Raw genomic sequence first — 23,119 nt, forward strand, 5'->3', positions numbered from 1 at the left:
GGTGTCCAGATGGTGTCGAGAACACATCCCAAGGACTTCCTGCTAAACATGGCAGATTGAACCCGTGTTTGTTTCTTCTCCCTCCTGAAACCTCACTAAAATGCCAGTAAAGGAATAAAAAATAGATAGAAAGTCTTCAAGAACAGAGAGAACGGGAGCAGACACAGCAGTGGAAGAGAGATGGTAGCAAATTTCTGACGGAAAACCAGCACAAGGGGAACCATAGCTGAGCTGGCAGAGTGCGGAAAGCTGAAGCTACGTGCCTGTAGGAGGAAGAAGCAGTGAAGACTGAGACAAGGAATTCCCCGGGAGCACAGTGGCTAGCACTCCGCACTGTCACTGGCGAGGGCCCGGGTTCAGTCCCTTGTGGGGGAACTTATATCCCACAAGCCACGCGGCACGGCAAATAAAAAAAAAGACTGAGACAATCCTTATCCCAGAACCCAAGAGGCTCAGCAACTGGGGCCCAGGTCCCTTGGAGGCCAAAGGCTGAAACAGAAGAACTAGTTGAAAGACTGTAGAAGGAGGCCTTTGGCTCTGCTCCACCTCTGAGCCCCACCCTACTCCTCCATCAGAGGAGATGGGAGGATTATTGTCTGGAGAAACTGAACCAGAGAATCTCTGGGGGCTCCAAGAACAATGGAGCGTGAGGGTAAAATTCTGTACTGATCATAGTGCGAATTCACATACTGCAGAGTGGAAGAAGCTTCCTTCCTTCACCCACCACACTGTCAGACTACTAGAAGGCAGGCCTAATATACCCACCCTCCTCCCTCACCCTTCACTCCCTCCTCCCTCACAGGGGAGTTAAGGGTTTTTTTCCTAGAGGAAGTTAACGGTCCCATAAAGATGACCTACAGATGCCATCATCTGGGGTCCTCCCAGAAGAAGGCTGCCTCCTGATCCATCACCCTTCAGTGAAGCTGCCTTCTCAGTAAGCCCCATCTCTGCACACAGAGCCCCCAGTTCTCTCCCTAGTGCCTCTTTCTTAAATTGCACAGATAGCCAATCAAGAATGACCTGACATTTGAGTAAAGCCTCTAGGGTCTCTTTTGCTCTGATCTCTTTGCTGGACCCTTGTTTTCTTGGCCTCATCACGCTGGAGGGCTCTAGGTTCAGTCCTTGGTCCTCTCCTCTTTTTGACCTATACCCACGCCCTTAAAGATGTCATCCAGTGTCCTGGCTTTAAATGGTTTTCATGTGCCAATGACTCCTGAATTTATATTTCCAGTTCAGATCTCCCTGCTAAAATGCAGACTGGTATATCCAACTGTCTACTCTCTATCTCTGCTTGGATGTGTAAGCAACAATGTATTAGCCAGTTTATGATGTAATAACAAACGATCCAAATAGCTTAGTAGAGCACAGTGTCTAGAGCCTCTCCTTAGCTGTAGCGTTAAGTCCCATCTCCTGGTCTTCCCCCCAAAACTGCTCTTCCTGCAGCCCTCTCTGACTCAGTTAATCACAATTCCATCCTTCAGGATGCTCAGGCCAAAAATCTGAAAGCGGTTCCTGACTCTTCTCACAGTTCATATTTGTTGAAATCCTATTGGCTCTACCCTCAAAATATATACAGAATCTGCCGTATCTCATACGTCATCTGCTATCTTCCTGGTTCAAGTCACCATCATCCCTCACCCGAATTTTTGCAGTAGCTTCCTAACTGAATTTTCTGCTTCTACCAATGCGCCCAGTCTATTCTCTGCAAAACAGACAAAGTAATCCTTTTAAAATACAAGATCATGTTACTCCTCTGCTTAAAACCCTGTAACGACTTTCCATTTCACTTAGAGAAAAAGCCAAAGTCCTTACAATGGCCTTCAAGGCCCTGCCTGGTCTGGTCATCCATTACCTTTCTGACTTTCCCTCCTACCACTCTCTGCCAGCTTCCTCTCTCAGCTACACTAACTTCTTTGCTAACCCACCAGTCACATTTCCACTTAAAGTCCTTGCATTGGCTACTTCCTCTATCTCAAAAGCATCTTCCCTACATGGCCACATGGCTAATTCCTTCACCTGCTTCAAGTCTTTGTTCAAGTGCCACCTTCACAGTGGGGACTACACTGACCACTCTGTTTAAACTGCAACCCACTCTAGCTCACCCCCCAGCAGCCCTCCCCCACGTCCCTATGTAATGCTGTCGTTTTTGTTGTATAGCTTAACACCACCCTCTTACACAATATCTTATTTTCTTATGGTATTATCTGCTTATTGTGTATCTTCTGTCTTCCTTGGCTATAAGATAAACTTCAAGAGGGCAAGGATCCTTGTTGGAGTTGTTCACTACTATCTCCCAACAGTGCCTAATACATAGAGGTGCTCAAAAAACACTTAACAGGTGAATAACAAATAAAAATTAAAGGCAAAGGCCAAAATAGAAAAGTAAGAAGGAACTTGGAAGAAACAGAAATGATAAAGGAAGATTTTTTTTAAAAAATCATTAAAATCCTCAGAAGAGAATAAACTGCATCTATGAGACAAGAAAGGAATGATATAACAGCAGCAGCAACAAGAAGAACTAAAGAACAATCAAAGGATAAAAATTAATTCTTAGGAATTAAATTCATATTTGAATTTTTTAAAAAATCAGTAAAAAGTTGGAAGTTCAAGAAATTCCCTGAAAGAACAAAAGTCCAAGAAGATGGAAAACTCAAGATGAAAGAAAACTAAAGATCAGTCCAGGAGGTCAACTTACGACTAATATATATTTTAAGAATGAGGGACAGGGCTTCCCTGGTGGCTCAGTGGTTAAGGATCTGCCTGCCAGTGCAGGGGAAACGGGTTTGAGCCCTGGTCCGGGAAGATCCCACATGCCACAGAGCAACAAAGCCCAACAAAGCCCGTGTGCCACAACTACTGAGCCTGCACTCTAGAGCCCGTGAGCCACAACTACTGAGCCTGCATGCTGCAGCTACTGAAGCCCACACATCTAGGGCCTGTGCTCCGCAACAAGAGAAGCCACCGCAATGAGAAGCCCGCGCACCGCAATGAACAGTAGCCCTCACTCACTGCAACTAGAGAAAGCCCGTGCGCAGCAATGAAGAGCCAACACAGCCAAAAATAAATAAATAAATGAATCTATTTTTTAAAAAAAGAATGAGGGACTTCCCTGGTGGTCCAGTTGTTAAGACTCCCACTCCCAGTGCAGCGGGCCCTGGTTCGATCCCTGGTCAGGGAACTAGATCCCATATGCATGCTGCAACTAAGAGTTCGAATGCCACAACTAAGGAGCCTGAATGCCACAACTAAGGAGCTGGCGAGCTGCAACTAAGTAGCCCACCTGCCGCAACTAAGACCCAGCACAACCAAATAAATAAGTAAATAAATATTTTTAAATAAATAAATAAAATAAAATAAATAAAAGATCCTACAGGCCACAACGAAGATCCCACGTGCTGCAACTAAGATCCGGTGCAGCCAAATAAATAAATAAATATTTTTTAAAAGAATAAAAGAACAGAGAAAATAAGAAGACAAAATTTAGGGGTAAACAATATTTTAAAATATTCTAGAACAAAAGGGTATGAGTTTTCAGGCTGTGAAAAAAACTCCTCTAGGGTTCAGCATAGTGAAGAAAAATGCCTCTGAGCCAGCACAGCACTGTAACACCTCAGGCTGGGGATCAGGGGAAGACCCTAAAGCTTCTACAGTTTCCAAACAAAGCATCAGAACAGCACAGAACACCTCAACAATAGCCGTGGAAATTAGATAATAATGAAAACAATGTTTTCGAAATTCTGAGGGTAAGGATTTTAACAGAGAAACAGAGGCATATTCAGAAGTGTCAAGACCTACCATTCCCCTTCTCTCAGGAAGTGTCTGGAGGATGTGCTCCACCAAAACGAGAGAGAAAAACCAATACATAGGATAATATGAAATCCAGGAAACAGGTGATCCAAATCAGTAGGGTATAAGGGAAATTCCTAGGATGATGACAGGAAGTTGTGGGATGACAGCTACGTAACAGATCTAAAGTGCAACCTCCAGATTGGAGAAGAAATATGGAAGACTAAAGCACAAATGACTCCAAGGAAAAACAAGTGGTATGACTAGCTTACTTAATGTATTTAAATGTACTGAGAGGAAATTTTCAGTTCTGCTGAAGATTCAGAGATGAAACTAAGCAAACAAACAAAGAGGCAATTATTAACCCCATGTAAAGCAAAAAACTACACAAGAAGGAAATGTAACCACAGTATACTACTTGATTCAGCTTTGAACATTATTTACTTAATCACAACAACATAAACATTGATTTAACTCAACAAAGTGATATAACTTTTCTGGAAGGATGAAGTGAGGAAAAGAGGAAACAGAGGAGCATGAAATTTTTTCTGCCATAAAAGGAAGTCAATTGATAATGTCTAAAATTTGTGAATCAATAAATAGCAGTGAACACATAGTATTTAGAAATATGGAAATAAATACCAAAAGTAGTAGTCAAAAGGAGGGCCAATGGCTGTCTCTGGGGATGGATTGGGGATAAGGAGAATTACTTGTCGTTATAAGGCTTGTAACCTCACTTTATTTTCAGACTACATACATGTGTTACCCTGCTAAAAATAAATATTTGGGGATGTGGGACATACCAGCACCAAATCAATACTTTCCACTTGATATAACACAAATATTCAAAGACAGTGGAAATGACTTTCTCATCATGTGGTCCAATGTTATCTAAAATCATACCTTGGGGGACTTCCCTGGTGGCACAGTGGTGAAGAATCCGCCTGCCAATGCAGGGGAACACGGGTTTGAGACCTGGCCCAGGAAGATCCCACATGCTGCAGAGCAACTAAGCCCATGTACCACAACCACTGAGCCTGCACTCTAGAGCCCGCAGGCCACAACTACTAAGCCCACGTGCCACAACTACTGAAGCCCTCGCACCTAGAGCTTGTGCTCCACAACAAGAGAAGCCACTGCAATGAGAAGTCCGCACACTGCAAAGAAGAGTAGCCCCTGCTCTCTACAACTAGAGAAAGCCCGCGCACAGCAACAAAGACCAAATGCAACCCAAAATAAATAAATAAACAAAAAATTTTTTTAATTAAAAAAATAAAATAAAATCATACCTTGGGCATAAAGTTTCAGCCAAGTTAGATGAATAAGCTCTAGAGATCTGTTGTGCAACGTTGTACCTCTAGTCAACAGTAATATATTATACCCTCAACATTTTGTTAACAGGGTAGAGCTCAAGTTACACATTCTTACCACATTTTAAAAAATGTTGAAACATGCCTATGCACCTCTTAAAGTTATCTCTTGTACTACCAGTGGTGTTCATCACACTTTCAAGCCTAAGGAAATAGTGTGTGCCATCCTCCTTGGAGCAATTAGATGGACAAGAGACCAATGTTCACAGTTCAAGGGCCATGTCTGACCCAAACTAATTCAAGACATAATAAAAAAAACTAAGTAATTCCATAATCATTAAAGAAATCAAATCTCATAGTTTAATTTTTTTTCACAAGAAAAACATCTGGTCTAGATCATTTTATAGGTGAATTCTAACAACTTTGAAGGAACACACTCTTCCAATCTTATTAAAACTCAGAAAATAATTCTCTAATTCATTCTGTGAGGCTAACATAATCTTGATATCAAAATGAGCAAGGACCATACAAAAAAAGAAAAATTATAGTCCAACCTCACTCATGAACAAACATGAAAAATCCCAAACTATTAACAAAAGAACCAAGCAATGTATAAATGGTGATATGTGCAATGTTTTTAAAAGCACCGGGTTTGGGGGATTAAATGTAAAGGGAGCCCTAGCATCTTGCATCAGGCAAATTCGTGGTGTTTATAGTGGAACATTCTGTGTGGATCTGAAAAGGCAAGGAGCACAAGATGTTAAAAAAAAAAAAAAACTATGAATACACATGAAATAGAAAGCTTTCTCATTATTATAGGTTTCTGATTTTAGGAAATGGGTTATTGGCAGAGGATAACACTGACCTACCTCTGTTTTGAAGTGGAGAGGAAGAAGTAAAGATTTCAGATAGAAAATTGATAGCATAACTATTCCAACATGAGGCTACTGAACTCTCAGGGAGCCCCTTCCAGGCTCTTGGACCAAACTGCCACACTTAGAGACATATAGCAATCCCCCCTAAGATCCCAGCCTTTTCTGTAAATGTATCCTCTGAATTTGTAATAGAGGTGGGTAGAAACTCCATGCACTGTCTACTTCAAACCTCAAGGATCATGAGAAGGGTCTTGGCCATGAAGAGTGGTTTGTTATAATGGCATATCTTCTCTGCGTATCTTTCCCCTAATTAGAAATTGTGTGTATGTGGCAGATCCATACCCCTGAAGGGAAAAGCATTACTCACTGTGCATGAAATATTCTCTCAAACTCTGGTGACCCAGAGACTGCTGGGGGTGTGACTTTGTATTTTGATCTCGCCTTTCCTGCCTGCAAAGCGAAATAACCTGCAAGTAAAGAGGAACGAACATTAAACATGTGGCACATCATTATTCATTAGTAAAATGCAAGTTTAAACCACAGTTAGATACACTACATACCTATTAAAATGTCTAAAATTAAAAAGACAGATCATACCAACTAGAAAAGACAGACAGACAAGTGAAGATACAAAATCAACTGGAATTCTCACACACTGCTGGTGGGAATGTAAAATGATACAACTGCTTTGGAAAACCATTTGGAAGGAATTTTTTAGTTAGACATACATTGACCATATGATTCAGTCATTCCACAACTAGAATTTCCCCATGAGAAATTAAGTCATACATCCATAAAAACACCCGTCCACAAATGTGTACAACAGCTTTATTTGTAATAGCCAAAAATTAGGAACAACTCCCTGATGGTTAAGATTATATGTCAACTAGGCTATCCATGGTGCCCAGTTGTTTGGTCAAACACCAGTCTAGATGTTGCTGTGAAGGTATTTTTTAGAGGTGATTAACATTTCCATCAGTAGACTTTGAGTAAAGCAGATGACCCTCCATATTGTGGGTGGGCCTCACCCAATCAGCTGAAGGCCTTAAGAAAAAAGTTTGAGGTCCCCCAAAGAGGAAGAGATTTTTGCCTCCCTTTGGACCCAAGACTGCAACGTCAATTCTTGTTGGAATTTCCAGTCTTGCAATCCATCCTGCAAATGTCAGACTCACCAGCCCCAACTATTATATGAGCCAATTTCTTAAAATAGATATGTGAGAGTGTGTACGTGTGTGTGTGTGTGTGTGTGTATCCTATTGGCTCTGTTTCTCTGGAGAACACCGACTAACACAAATGTCTATCAACAGTGAGTGGATAAATAATTTGTGCTTTGTCCATACAACAGGATACTATTCAACAGTAAAAAGGAATGAACTATTAATAAATGAAACAACATGGATGAATCTCAGAATAATTATGCAGAATGAGGTGTGTGCAGATGGTGTCACCTGGAACTTGAGCAGCTGCACGAGGGGTATCGGAGGTCTGACAATGGCCAAGGACAAACTAAGAGGGCAGAAGTCCAGGAATGTATTCCACATAGCCAGCCAAAAAGGCTTTAAGGTTAAAAATAAAGCAAAACCAGTTACCACTAATCTTAAGATAAACATTGTGAATGATGAAAAAGATAACTGAGTGAATAAAGCTTTCGTAGATATACAAAAGGAACTTGCACACTTCTCAAAAGGCCTTTCTCTTGAACCTCTGCAGAAACAGCTGATTCCTCAGCAGTGTCATGAAAACGAACCAGTTAATGCTGATGAAGCTACAAGATGAATGGCTCAGTTGTAATACACTGGTGATGCATTGAATTCCCCCAAAAGACCAATAAATTAAATGTTTTATACAAAAATTTATGCTAAATGAAAGAGGCAAGACCCCCCAAAAAGTATTACTGTATAAGTTTATTTGTATAAAATTCTCAGAAATGCAAGTGAATCTACAGTGACATAAAGTAGATCAGTAGTTGCCTGGAGGTGAGGAAGGACAGGAAGCGGGGGGGGGGGGGGGGGTCACAAGAAAACTTGGGGATGATGGCTCCCTGCAGGACTCAGCTTCCCTATTATGAAATGATTATGACTTTCTTCTGCATTTGCTGCATGGAAAATACATCAGATTATGAAACCCCAATGCCTGGGATCACCTGCCTCTGATCATCAGTTCTGTGACCCTCTTTCACTTTCAGACCCACACCTCCTCCTCTGTAAATAGTTCTCACCTCCTGTCCTTATCTCCCTCGTTTTACCCCGTAGTTAACTTCTGGGGTCTATTATTTCCCTTCAAATTATTTCTTCCAGTTTCAGTTTCTCAGTTTCTCTCCAACACTGTTCTGGTCTCCCTTATTTTAGTACCTTGATATCCATTTCCTACTTGCTAATGTTTTACAAATAATTTCCTTTTCCACACCAAGTTTACAGCTTCAGTCTCTCACTGTGTGACAGTATTAGGGGCCATGTGTTTCCTCCTGAATCATGGTACTATCTCCCCTCCAACAAGAAGTCAGTAAATACTGAACCTGGTCGAGTAAGCCTCTCACAGCCGGCTACTTTCCTTCCCCTTCATTCCCCTCTGCTGCAAATAAAGTGTTGGTCCTGATTTAGAAGCTACAGCTGAACATCTAAGTGTGGACTGGCCTCTTTCTCGTTCAAACTGTAGTCATATCACTGAAGTCTGGGAGAGTAGAGTGAAGATAAGTGTGGGATTAGGCACTGACGGTTTCCAACCCTGGGCTAAGGCTTTTCAAGGCAGCATAAAGCTGGAGAGGCCAGTGGCTCACGGCCTCAGCTGGAGCCAAAGAGGAGGTCTATCTATGGAGGGGAAAAGTGAGGCTTGGCCACCCTGGACCCTGCTGCTACCACTGCTTCTAACGTGCTCCGCAGCCTCAGAGAACACACCGGGCAAGGCTTCTGCTTTTCACGATAAAATGGAAACGATGAAAGATGTGTGCTCCTAAATTTCTCTATTGGCAACGGCGCCAGAACCTAGAGCTTCAAAATTCAGGCGAATAAGTGAAAGCTTTGCAGAGCTGGCTTTTTCTGGTTGTTCATTGCACCTGGTCGGCATCTGTCTGGAGCGGCAGCAAATGTGAGGAATGAGCTTCAGTAAATGAAGACCCCGCCCACCTCCAGCCCCAGGAAGGAGGACTCAGTTGCATCAGCTCCAGTTCCAAGGAGTCTCAGGTCAGGGGCCTCAGCGGGACACGTGTGCTGGGGAAAGTGAATCAAGACCCCTCATCCTGCCCCCACTCTCAGCCCAGCCACAGCTGGGCTTCTTCACTGCAAGGCTGCCTCTCAATCCACCAGAAGCTTCTCTCTGTGGGGAAGCAGCCAAGGACTGGAAGTGACTGTGCTGAACACCAACGCTGGGCCAGGCACCATGGTGGGCACTTCCTACCCGGTGTCCTGTTTAACCCTCTTTGATGAGGACACTGAAGGACAGATTTTCCCGGCCAAGGGCACCCAGCTTGTAAGTGGCTGGACCAGAAGATACAAGTCTGTTTTCAAGCCTTGAGTTGCTTCTACTATAGCACAGGGCGTCTCACCTCTGTAAACACCAGACTTTCGCTAAAGCAGCGAATTCTGGTTCTTAATGCCAACTCCCTCCCTCTCTCTCTCTTCCCTATCTATCACCAACCACCATTGGCCCCGTCTCCCCTTCCCAACTCAGCTGCCTGAACTTCAGACTGCAATTCACACCATCCCTTGCACCCACCAGCAAACAGAACCTCTCTGTGGGGATGGCAGAGGCTATGCCAGCCTGGGGCAACCGTGGAGCTGCCCCTGTGCTCTCTGCAGGGCCAGGACATGGGCACACACGGGGTGGACCGTGCCTACGTGTAGAGGGTCAACACAAGGCGTTTCAGACCCAAGTGCTGCTTTAGTTGGCTATAAGCATCCTGCTTTACTCCAGAAAAGACGGTAAATCAAACCACAAAACATGTGTTTTAAGGTATAATGTTTTCATAAACTCACAAAACAGACTGGCTAGCAAGTCTGCCATTGAGTGTGTGTGCAGACTCTTTATCTATCCTAAACCGTGGTGCCCCGTGCTTGGGCTGAGACGTCCGCTGCTCTGCCCCGTTTCCTGGTACAAGCACACTGGGAAAATAAAGAAATACGTGTTCTTCCTAAGTCGTGCTCACCAGGGCTCAGACCCTTTTTCCCATTTTGCATGTTAAGGAAGCACATGCCTAAGATAATATGAATTGAGCAAAAGTGACCCCAGAGGAGAAGAAGCCTCTATTTAACCAGGAAATCAGGATATTGAATAATCCTAGTGGGAAGGCACTTTAAAATTTAGAATGAATTACTTAATCTGAAGCTCATATTTTTGCAGGAGATTTTTTTTTTAACTTGATAATCATACCTGCCATACCCAGCTTATTTAAGAAACACACAGTAATTAAAAGATCAGGGTTCAAGAAATCACAGCCATGATTTATAAGCAGGTACAATGTTACCTTTGGAACACTCCAGACTAATATTTATAGCCCACTTCCCCCAGGTTACCTACCGCATTTCTAATGCTCACTCGAACTAGGCTGTGGGTTCTAACTAGAGATGATGCAGAATCTCTGGGCTCAAAGGCCCATGGCATCCCCATTGGAAGAACTAATCCCTGGAATGTTCCAAATCTCTGCCTGTCCGGGGGCACCGATGACCCTGAGCACAGCGTGCTCTGCAAAGCCCACGGACCACCAGCAAGTGAGCAGAAACCCCAAAACGCTCCCTCTCTGACACACACACACACACACACACACACACACACACACACACACACACACACACACACACACACACACACACACACACACACACACACACACCCGGGACGCTTACTTTGCTGACAGGCAGAGAGGACAGAGAGAGCAGCCATCTTTCATGTGGAAAGTTCTGGTTCACGGGACTATTCGCAGAAATCGAGGGGAAGATAACAAAGGCACTTTCAACTTGGCAAGGCTGACCTTCCTTATAAGGCGAACAGAGCTGAGAAAGGAGAGAGAAAAAAAAAGGGAGGTTCAAGCGGCTGCGTGACCTTTGCCCTGGAACAGGAATCAGAGAGGCAGGCGGGTCCAGGCTGTCTGTCGAAGATCTTCACCTGGATCGGGCACAGCTTCCCCGACCCGCTTCAGATCTCCTCAAGCTCCGACCTGCGGGGTTAGCCCTCCAGCCTCAGCACCTGCGGCTAACCCGTCTCAGCCAGCTCAAAAACAATTCCCTCTCCTTCTCTTCCAAAGTCTGGACTCCTTAGTCCCCTGCCTGGCTCCAAGGCCTTGATGAGACCTTTCCCACCTCCCATGGGAAAAGAGAGGCGATGGAAGATTTTATTTAACCCCACTGAGATTAACATGCTAATTTAAGCCGATTCTAACTTTATTCCCTAGTAAATGGAAGATCTAGGATTTGAACCCATGTCCAGCATATTCCAACAGTGCCATAAGCCCCCTGCCAGGCTTCCTCCCACTGTCACCCCAACTCTCCCATCATCGTGGTGACCATAATTTTTTTTAGTTGAGATATAATTAACATATAGCATTGTTTTAGTTTCAGATTACAACATAATGACTTGATATATGTATATATTGCAAAATGAGCACCACAATAAGTTTAGGTTAACACCCATCACCTCACATAATTACAGTTTTTTTCTTGTGCTGAGAACTTTTTTGTGTGTGTGGTACGCGGGCCTCTCACTGCTGTGGCCTCTCCCGCTGCGGAGCACAGGCTCCGGATGCACAGGCTCAGCGGCCACGGCTTACGGGCCCAGCCGCTCCGTGGCATGTGGGATCTTCCCGGACCGGGGCACGAACCTGTGTCCCCTGCATTGGCAGGTGGACTCTCAACCACTGCGCCACCAGGGAAGCCCTAGTAAAATGTTTTTAAAAGGTTTATGTTCCCTATATAAACTCAAAAAAACTACAAGAGTTTGTGAGAGTTTAGCTTATTAATCAGTGTTTGTTACCAAAATTATACTCTGGATAAGGCAAACCAGAGAAAAGTTTGGTAATATAAAAACAACCCCAAACCATGTGAAAGAACTGTTGTTATGAAATGTAAACTCTAAATGTAACTATTTCTGAATAATTTTGGTGATAGATGAAAAGATATATATATAACTATAGACATGTTCTCTCAGACCAGTTGCATCCCCCCCAATTATTCCCTGACTTCACCCTCTGTGTTCTATCCCTGTCCCTCCAAAAAACGACAGCTTGTTGTCCTGGTTTCCACTGGTACTACGGCAAGCCGTCTCTGCTGCCAACAGGCCTGGCCACAGAGAGACAGAAAACACACCACCTGCCCGAGGATGCCCAGAAACCGTCAGTGATCACAATTATCAAGGACCATAATACTCCTGATTGAAAACTAGCCCAGAAAAGGGTTTCCACGTGCCTAGTGTTTATTTCATTCTCTTGCTGGAAGTCCTGACCAATTGAAAACACCTTAACAACGCAGCAAACAAAACTCAGATTAACCAAACTTGAGAAACTATGCCCCAGCCTACATGTTGCAAAAATTCAGGGAATTGCAGCGGTCCTGCAGAACATTTTCTCCCCCTTCAGAAGCTGGAGCACTTTGCTCTGTGACCCTGGGTGTGGAAATCAAGCTACAGAGTGCTAAGGCATTTCCTACATTGGGGAGCCCTTTGCCCTGGGATGGGCAGGGCACAGGGCAGAGGATTACAGGTTACACCAAGCCTCAGGCAGAAACTGACAGCCATCCAACACCAGGAATGTCCCATCCAGGCTCAAAGGCAGAGACAAAAGGGGAGCAGAAAGGAGAGGAAACTAAAGATGAGTCCCCAGGGTAGTGTAGTGAGAAGAGCACAAGCTTTGAGCTAGTGATCTAGGCTCACGTCCCTGTATGGTGTTGGCGAGTCGCTAAACATCCCCTGACCTATTTTCTCAAAGGGAAATAATAGGACCAACCACACAGGGTCCGTCTGATGACAATGAAGTAACACGCGGGATGCAAACAGCACAGAACGGGGCACGTGGCAGGGCATCCACGAGGTCTCTCTGCCGCCCCCTCCATGCCCTCAGGCCTGGTGGACGCAGAAGAGACAAGATCTATTTGTAGGGAAGGGCCCAGTACAAAGCAGCAATGATCACAGGATGCCGTTATAATTTCCCAGAATGGAAACAGAGCACTTGAATTGCTTCAGAACGGCTCTTGACAGTAATAGGTCTGAACCTGAGTTGTCTTAAGTGTACATAAGGCTTGGGAGAGGATAAAGTAAAGCAGGATCTAGGGACCGGGGAGGGGAATTAGAAATTCTTGTTGACAAGCCCCAGCCCACACAGCCCTACACACACACACACACACACACACACACACACACGTGCACACATACATAAACACACTCATGTACAGATTCACACACATTCCTACACACTCACATTCTCATAAATACACACACTAACACATATATTCACACACTCATACCCACACACACACACACACACACATTCTACCCTCATGTCTCCAAAGGGGATTTGTAAACTGAATGTTTCGACTTCAAGGCACATATTCTTACAAAAATAACATTATAAATGGTGGCCATGTTCTCAGGTGGCTTCACGGTAAAGAAAATTGTAACCCATAAGTGAGGTAACATGCTGCATATTGGCGGTTGAACAACGAGAGGAATTAACACTTCATTTGCCTCTTCGTTTAATCGTTAGTAAATTTTTTTAAACCAAATAGTATTTGAAATGAAGCACTTTTAAAAGAGGGCTGTTGGCAAAAACTCCCTTCCCACCCCCCCATGGAGAGAAGCCAGGCTCCCTGTGGGCCATGCTCAGAGCTGGATTCATATATACTTTCTGGGACCACAGCAGCAAAAGGCAGGAGGACCCTGGGCCCAGAGGGCTGAGACACCCTGGACGGGCCTCAGTCTGACGGGGGCTCTGATGTCCACCACCCCAGCTCCCAATTCCACTCAACAGAAGGGAAGTTTCGAGCACTGTGCCAGGCCCCATGCAGAAATGTCTCAACTAATCTGCCTAATCAACAATGAAGCAAATGTTTTATTCCCATTGTTCAGATGGAGAAACGGAGGCTCAGGGGTTAGTGACTGGCCCAAGGTCAGTATAGCCCAGCCCTGCTGCTCCCAAAGCCCTTGTGCTTAACTTTGGCTGTACACTGGAATCACCCGGGGTCACTAAAAATACTGGCGCTTAGCTTTCCCCACCAAAAGCAATTCTGATTTAATTGACCTCAGGTTCGACCCAGGCACCTGAACTGTTTAAAAACTCCCCAGATGATTCTAGTGCACAGTCAAGGTAGAGAACCACCGTCTTAACCAGTGTCTCTCAGTGAGGTCCTCACCACCTGCCACCATCACCTGAGGTGATATAAACACGCAGATTTCTAGGCCTCATTCGGGATCCGTTTTTGAACATCAGTTTCATGTTGGTTAAGCATCCACAGGCTCATATAACTCACACAACACTGCTCTAAAGTTGTAAATTATTCTCAGTTTACAGGTAAGGACACTGCGACCCAGAGAGCTTTGGGAAGCTGGTCTAGTCGCACCATCTCACTGCTTCCCAAAGAGGAACGATCACACACCATCTTGGGGTGCGGTTGGGGGAATGAAGCAGCTGGTGGAAGCCAAAGTGGGTGTCCTTGGAGCCCGGGAAGGAAGAGGAACGGGTATGGCAGGTTCTGCAGTGGCAGGAGGGAAGAGGTGAGGGTGGGAGGAACGGGATCCTGGGGGCCTCAGGGTGCAGCCCGGGAGAAATGGAGGGAGATTTCCACGGCAGGACTTTGCGGGTGCCTGGGTGGAGGAAGGAGGAAAAGACAGACACAGGAGAGAAATCGAGGCTGAGGTGGGGGAGAAGGGGTGCTCCGAGGTCTCAGTAGAGAGCAGTCTGGCTGGAGCCGGTGTCCCAGCTAATTCCTCATCAGATCCACCAGTACTTGCCCACTAACTGGTTTTGATGTCCATCGAGACTAGGCAGTTCTCACTTTAGAATCACCAAAGGCGCTTTTGAAATAGACACGAATTTAACTGAGAAATCTCTTGGATTTTGTGACATCAGCACGGCCAGCTACTGCCTCCGAAAACTTACTGAGATTTCTACACACGAAAGGAAGAGAGCTCGCCTCCTCTGAACTAAAACACGACGTTTCTCTTTGGCTTGTCCTTAAGGCGTAAATGTTAGTTCATCTCTCGTGCGTTGCCCGGTCCCTTCACTAGGCATCCTATCCTATGTAGGTGGGACAGAAATCTAGCATGCAGAGGGTGCAGTGTGATTGGGCTACTTCAGAAAAAGGGGGGACTGTGGCTTCCCCTCCTGTCTCTCTGGGGCTTGTTAAAGCCTAGGAAAGGGCAGCTATTCCCCCTCTCGATGAGAAAACACAAAAGGTCGCAGATTAAGAGCAAACAGTTAAAAGCAGCTCGGCCTTTGAAATGTGGCACTAAATCTGCCACGGGGCTGACACGCCAAACCATGGTAATTGCCTCACAGCCCAGCCTGGGCCAACATGACTCACAAGACACCCATCTATCAGATCGAAGGCCCAGTCATGTCCTGCAGAAGAAGAAATATAACAAAATAAATTAGGAGCTTGGGATTAAAAGACACACACTACTATATATAAAATAGATAAATGACAAGGACCTACTCTATCGCACAGGGAACTATATTCAATACCTTGTAATAACCTATAATGGAAAAGAATCTGAAAAAGAATATATATATATACACACACACATACCTACATACATATATATAGTATACATATTTCTGGGTAACTGGCCACGTCCAATTCACAAGCCTGTCCCTGAGTTAATATCCCTAAAGCCTGTGTCTATCATTGTTTAGGAGTGATGGGTGAGGGGTAGGCTTGTATTTTGTAGATAATCCAGGTCTTGTGTTTCGTCTGCATTCAACAGCCATCGCCATGCAGTCAGATGAGCCACAAGCATGGGGTTGCTACTTTTAAACTGGAAAGAAGAGACGCTGAGGTTAACAGGATATTATCACTATAACGGGAGAGAAAGACATCTCTCACGGCAGTCAGCTGCCACAGGGTCCCACATGCTAGTGGATCACCCCCAAGAGGAAAACCCTAGCGTGACACAAACCTAGGCATGAAGGCCTATAACCGCTTTGTTCTGCTACCTTAGCAAGAGGATAAGGAATTTCAAAGATTGGATGCCTGGTTTTCACTTTCCTTTTCTCTTCCTTTCTTTCTTCTTATTTATCCCTCCTGCTTTACCTTAGATTGTGTTTGGTTCTCGCCTTTGTTGCTGGGACTTCGTTAGCAAAGCATCCTCGGGATTTCAGTCTCTGGCAGTTTCTGGGACCAGAATTTTAGACAAAACAGCTTCCTCCGCCCTCTGCGTCTCCCACCTCCATGATCCGATTTCCCACCCCTTCTCAGAGCACCCATTGGCTTATCATCTCTTTTCATCCCTGATTTGCATTCGGAAGATTCTGAGCCGCCACACATTCAGAGCTGGGAGTCATAGCTGAAAGTTCGTCGTTTCCATCGAGAGAAGTTATATTTCGTCAAACCACTAGGGGGAGTAAATCCCAGGGTTACCAGAAATCAGGGATTCAGCAACCTTGGGAGGAAGCTGGAGCGTCACCACGGGCCAGCCTCCCGGCTCAGTTAAACTTCCTCCTCCAGCTTTCCACATGCCCTGAGAATGCACATCAGCAAAACTGGAACAAGTCAGTTAACAGACACTGTTTTCCAGAATCATTTCTAAAGGATGCCCTAAAAAATGTCAGGTTTTCAGAAATCAGCATATTGACACTTCCCAGCAAGAGCTTGTGATAGGAACAAAACCCACTGGTGCTTAAATGTAAAATGACCAGAATTTAACCCTTAGTCCTGGTTAAAACTAGACACAAGCCAAACACAGACTCTGCCCTAAAGGCTTACATTCCATTGAGAAACGGTCCAAAACAAGGACGCAACACGTCACATTTGGCATCCCTGCAGGAGGTAGTCAGGAATGAGAGGTGAGAAAAGACAAAAGAAGTCCCATTTGGTGGACAAGCAGCCAAGAGAGGAGATTCCATCTTTTTATTTTTATTTTATTTTATTTATTTTTTGTGGTACGCGGGCCTCTCACTGTTGTGGCCTCTCCCGTTGCGGAGCACAGGCTCCGGACGCGCAGGCTCAGCGGTCATGGCTCACAGACCCAGCTGCTCCCCGGCATGTGGGATCTTCCCGGACCGGGGCACGAACCCGTGTCCCCTGCATCAGCAGGTGGACTCTCAACCACTGCGCCACCAGGGAAGCCCGAGATTCCATCTTTCGGTAAATATTTTGAGGAATCAAATACCACATCTTGGACTTTGATCCTTCAATGTACCTCTGGCTTCTAGAATAGTTTAGTAAAATTTAAAAGTACTCTGCAAAGTACTTTACATAAATTCTTTGTAGAGGAGCAGGTCAAAGAGTTGAGCAGGGTCTGGAAAGATTCTCAGGATCAGTCAGAGAGTTTGGCTGATAAAACATCAGAGAACGGGGCTTTCACCCACACATGCAGTGAGAGTCCCGCTTCATAGTGACAGAGGAAAATCTAAAGCAAGGAAAGAAAGGAATGTGAAGATTCTCAAGAATACACGTAAGTAGTATTTGTCCGTTCATTCATTCATTCATTCCCAAATGCGCTGAGCACCTACCACTCGCCAAGCTCTGTGCTAAGTACTGAGATACAGGGCTGAGCAAGATGACAGCATCACGCTCTGGTGGAGGTTACAGAGGCTTGAGGAAAGCGTTAACAGGGCTTCCCAAGGCTAATTAATTCACCATCACTGTGATGAATGCTGTTAAGTGCGTAGTCGCTGATGCCATGGGAGCATGCATCACCGGACTAACCTAGTCTGGGAGGCCAGAGGAGCCTTCACAAAAGTGACGTTTTAGCCGAGGACTGATGATAAAGGGTGAGCCAGATGAGTGCTGTGCAGGTGTGTGTGTCGAGGGTGGATAGGCAGGAGAAAAGGGAATGTTCCAGGCTGAGGAACAGCAGTAAGAAGGCCTGAATAGGGAAAGGCCCTGGCATGGTTCAGAGGATGCTGAGAGAAGTCTAGCCTTGGCTGTTACATAAAGACCTGGGAGAGGGTGGCACCTGGTGAGCCAGGGCCAGTCCACGCAGGGGGATGTCAGGAATGCTTACTTGAGACCAGAGCTTCTCGACCGAGACGATTTTGCCTCCCTCCCCTCCAGGGACATTTTTACTTGTCACAACTGGGAGTAGGCTGCTACTGGCATCTGGGGAGTAGATATCCTACACTGCACAGGGCAGCCCCACAGCAAAGAATTCTCCCACTCAAGATGTCAACGATGCTGCAGAGGAAAAGCCCTAGTTTAGAATGAGAATCAGGAACCACGCAGGGGTTTTAGGCTGGGAGGTTTGGCGATGAGATTTATTTCAAAAAGATCACTCTAACTTCAGTGTGGACTGATGGGAGAGAACTATTAGTGTAGCTCTAAAGCGATCTGTTGGGAAGATCTATTGTGGTCCGGCAAGAGGAGGTGTGGCCCAGCCTTGGGGAATGTCGGTGTGAATGGAGAAAAGTGAATGGATAAGGAAGATACTTAAAAGAATAAATCAGTGGGATTGGGTGACAGATTGGTTGTGGTGAGTATCTTAGCCCATGCTCTTGAAAGTAGCAAAGCCCGAGGCAAGGCTTAAAGACTGGTGCTTTACTTGGACAGCACGGTACCAGGGCAGCAAGAGCGAGGGAAAGGGAAGTAAGGCAGAATGATGGGAAGCAGTGCGTTTCCACCCAGACCACTGCTCCAGATGAGCTGTGATGAGACACAACTAGTCACTGAACAGGCACCCAGCCAGCCACCCAGGATATCTTTGGATGGGGTGCTGGAGTAACTGCACCCTAGAACAGTCCACTGGAGAGAGGAAGGAGAATATAGCTTCTATCTCCCATCTCTCACTGGTCAAAGATTCCCCCGTGGCAGTTTTAAAACATGTCTTCAAAATCTCCCAGTAAAACACATCTGCACGGCTTCCCTGGTGGCACAGTGGTTAAGAGTCCGCCTGCCGATGTAGGGGACGCGGGTTTGTGCCCTGGTCCGGGAGGATCCCACATGCCGCGGAGTGGCTGGGCCCGTGAGCCATGGCCACTGAGCCTGCGCGTCCGGAGCCTGTGCTCCGCAACGGGAGAGGCCACAACAGTGAGAGGCCCGCATACCACACACACACAAAAAAACCCACATCTGCAAATTTCTCCCATCATGAGATGGGAACTGTATCTCCTATCGTGAATCTGGACTGGCCTGAATTACTCACTCAAATCCAGGAGAACACAGCAGAAGTGATGCTGTAGGACTTCCAAGGCCAGGTCATAAAAAGCCATGCGGGTTCTGCCTTGTTCACTGGAGCACCTGTGCTTGGAGTCCTTGGCTGTCCTGTAAGGAGTTGACGACCCTAAAGCCACTGTGCTGGGATGAAGCCCAGGCCACACAGAGAGCCCAGGTGGAGGGGCTCTGCTTCATAGCTCCAACCACAGACCCTGTCAACAGCCAGCATTTACTGCCGGCCCTGGGAGTGAAGATACTTTCAGATGATTCTATTGCACGAGCATAGGGTCACTCATAGCCATGAGTCACCCAGCTCCGCCTTCAGACATCAAGGAACAGAGACAGGCCAGTCCTACTGTGCCCTACTGACCCAAATAATCCACGAGCCTAATTAAATGACTGTTTTAAGCCCCTGAACTTTGGGGTAATTTGTCACCCCCAAAGTCACTGGGACACCCTTGCTACAGGTTAATGACTCAGCCTTCTCGTCTGTATCATTTGGCCTGACATCACCCCAAGCCCTGCCATGTGGCACCTCAGACAGGAGCCAGGGACACCAGCAGTATGGCTGGGGGTCCTCAGATGGCAGATTACAGATACCCCACAGGGAGTCAGCCAACCACAGTGGAGCCTAGGTAGAGCGTGTGGCAGAGGATTCAGGAGAGACATAAGGTTAAGGCATCAGGCACGGTGTGCTAATATGTCTGATACAGGGGTGAGGCAGCGGGAAGGCAGGAGTTAAGGATTCTCACATTTCTGGTTTCTGACTTGAGCAACCAGGTAGATTAATGATTTTAACTGAAATCATTAGTGCAATTTACTGAGAGAGGAACTGGATAAAAGGAGGGGACTCAGTTCGAGGTACCTGTGTGTGCATTGGATACGGCAAGAAGCAGGAGCCCAGAACACCCAAGAGGCTCAAAGTCATTGATCTTAAGACTCCAGGGCCCCAAGAGGGCTTAAGAGCCTGTCCCTGAATCTTCTTTTGTGTGCAATGAATATTTTTCCAGGTCTCTGGTTGGGACCCTTGTCCCGCTGAATTATGTATTTCAAGGCTAGTGTGTTAGAGAAGGCAAAGGGAGCCTCCAGGAAAGAACACGGCATCTGCACGAGCTGCCATATATAAACGCATGCCCTATATCCCAGTGCTGGCAGGAGAGATACCATCAGGTTTACTTATTATTTTTTTTTTAATGTGTGGGGAAAATATTTCAGTTACCTTTAATATGTTGGAACCCTTTCTCAGCATACAGCACCCCTTTCTCTTCCCTCTCACTTTTTAACCCAAATTGCAGATGTTCTGTATATGCAAGATGTTAGCCTGTTTTGCACTGCATGTTTAGATAATTGGTGCTCTTGTCAATGTTGCTTTAGTTCACGGATTTATAATATCCCTAAGCCTGGAGGAGATCTCAAAAAGAAATAATGCAAAGCAATCACCAGTGCCTGGATGCCTGAGGTGATGGGAGCCTGCCACCTCCTGTCCCTTACCACAGGTAGGCAGGATCCTCTTCTGAAACAAGAAGTCAAGGTCAGGTCTAAGGACAGGTCTGAGCTACTCTGATTCCTGTGAGGGCAGAGCCTAGGGGTCTCCCAGTCCCAGCTGGGACTCCCGGGACCCACTCCCTGCTGCTCTCCCAACACACAGTTTCAGGTTCTTCCAGACCCCGTTCCCTCAACCCCTCCGCTAAAATTAAAAAGGCCGTGCCTGCAGCAGTAATAACTTTTGATTATTTACAAAATCGTCTCGGGGTGGGGAGACGGGGGCAGAGTACAAGGAGGAATGAAGAAAAGGAGGGATGAAGCATTCACTGAGGCACCACTTTCCTGCTCTGGGGCTTTATCACAATGAATCCTTACAAAATCCTGTTGGTATTAGTCACCCATATTTTTTACATGAAGAAACTGAGGCACAAAGAGATTCATCAACGTGCCCAAGATTGTGCAGCTAATAAGATTCAAAGCCAGAGTCCCTTTTTCACTCCAGTCCAGTGCTCTTTGCATCATCCCTTTCTTCCCTAGAGTCTTTGTATCCACCCCTCTCTTACTTTTTTTTTAACATCTTTATTGGAGTATAATTGCTTTACAATGGTGTGTTAGTTTCTGATCTATAACAAAGTGAATCAGTCATACATATACATATGTCCCCATATACCCTCCCTCTTTCATCTCCCTCCCACCCTCCCTATCCCTATCCCACCCCTCCAGGCGGCCGCAAAGCACCAAGCTGATCTCCCTGCGCCCCGCGGCTGCTTCCCACCCCTCTATTACTCTTAAAGAACAGAAGGCATTTCTCTGGCTGTGGGGAGACCGGGCTGTGGGCACAAGAACCACTGTACCTCTCCCTGCGCGCCACCAGATGGCGCCGTGAGAGGCTAAAGTCCTGCTGCTTTTTACCGGCGCCCTTGGCGAGACAGACAAGCGTGGGGTGGAACAGCTGCAGGGAGAGTGTCAAAACAGAGTTCTATTTAGGAAAGCGGAGCCTTCTGCCCGGCCCTGTTTCCCACCGGGATCCTTGGTTGGCTCTCCACAGACTATAAATGAATTTGCTTTTTTCTTCCTTCCCCATCCTACTGCTAACCCACATCTCGATTCTATTTTCTCTCCAACTCTGACACCAGGGCACGAGTCCCACCCACATCAGGGAATAGTGTGTCCTGAAGAGAGAGGGCAGCAGGCAGGCTGGGTGGTGCAGAGTCGGAGCCTGCAGCGGTCCCCAGAGCGACTGGTGGGCCATTTCCCACACAGACCCTTCCCACCCGTGGACCATCACAGCATTCCCGCGACCCCCCCACCCCGCCCCCCAAATCTAAAGGACCTATCTTAGTCTGCTTGGCTGCCATAACAAAGTATCACAGTTCTGGGGGCTGGAAGGCCAAGGCCGAGGTGAGGACAGTTTGTTTCCTTCTGAGGCCTCTCTCTGTGGCTTGCTGTGTCCTCACATGGCCATTTCCCTGTGTGAGCATTCCAGATCTCTCTGTGTGTCCTATTCTCCTCCTCTTAGAAGGACACAAGCCAGACTGGACTAGAGCACATACAAGCAGTCTCATTTTATTTTGTGTGCATTACTACTCTTTTTTTTTGTAATTGAAGTATAGTGATTTACAGTATTGTGTTCATTTCAGGTGTCCAGCAAAGTGATTTGGTTATTTTTTTTTGCCAGATTCATTTTCCATTATAAGTTATTATAAAATACTGAATATAGTTCCCTGTGCCATACAGTAAATCCTGTTGCTTGTCCATTTGATGTATAATAGTTTGTATCTGTCAATTCCATACTCCTAATTTATTCCTCCCCTCACATCCTCCTTTTGTAACCACAAGTTTGTTTTCTGTCTGTATCTGTTTTGTATATAGATTCGTTTGTATTGTTTTTTTAGATTCCGTGTAAGTGATATCATACACTATTTGTCTTTCTCTGACTGACTAACTTCACTAAGTGTGATGATCTCTAGGTCCATCCATGTTGCTGCAAATGGCATTATTTCGTTCTTTTCTGTGGCTGAGTAATATTCCAGTGTGTATATGGACCACATCTTCTTTATCCATTCATCTGTCAATGGACATTTAGGTTGCTTCCATATATTGGCTATTGTACATAGGGTTGCTGTGAACATTGGGGTGCATGTGTCTTTTCAAATTAGAGTTTTCATCTTTTCTTTTTTTAGTTTTCTAAGGAACCTCCATGCTGTTTTCCACAGTCAGCCTCATTTTATTTTAATTGCCTCTTTAAAGGTCCTATCTCTAAACACAGTCACATTCTGAGGTACTGGAGATTAGGGCTTCAATAATATGACTTTGTGAGGGGATACAATTCAGTCCATAACAGGATCCGATCACTAATGTTTAAACATCCTGA

The 23,119-nt window shown here is 45.7% G+C and overlaps 1 pseudogene; it reads left to right on the top strand.

Moving 5' to 3' along the window:
* Positions 1 to 7,449: 7,449 nt before the first annotated feature.
* On the top strand, positions 7,450 to 7,762 carry LOC137223264 (ribosomal biogenesis factor-like; annotated as a pseudogene).
* The last annotated feature ends 15,357 nt before the right edge of the window (positions 7,763 to 23,119 follow it).

Source organism: Pseudorca crassidens, chromosome 4 (assembly GCF_039906515.1).
Source record: "Pseudorca crassidens isolate mPseCra1 chromosome 4, mPseCra1.hap1, whole genome shotgun sequence".
Taxonomy (NCBI): Eukaryota; Metazoa; Chordata; class Mammalia; order Artiodactyla; family Delphinidae; genus Pseudorca; species Pseudorca crassidens.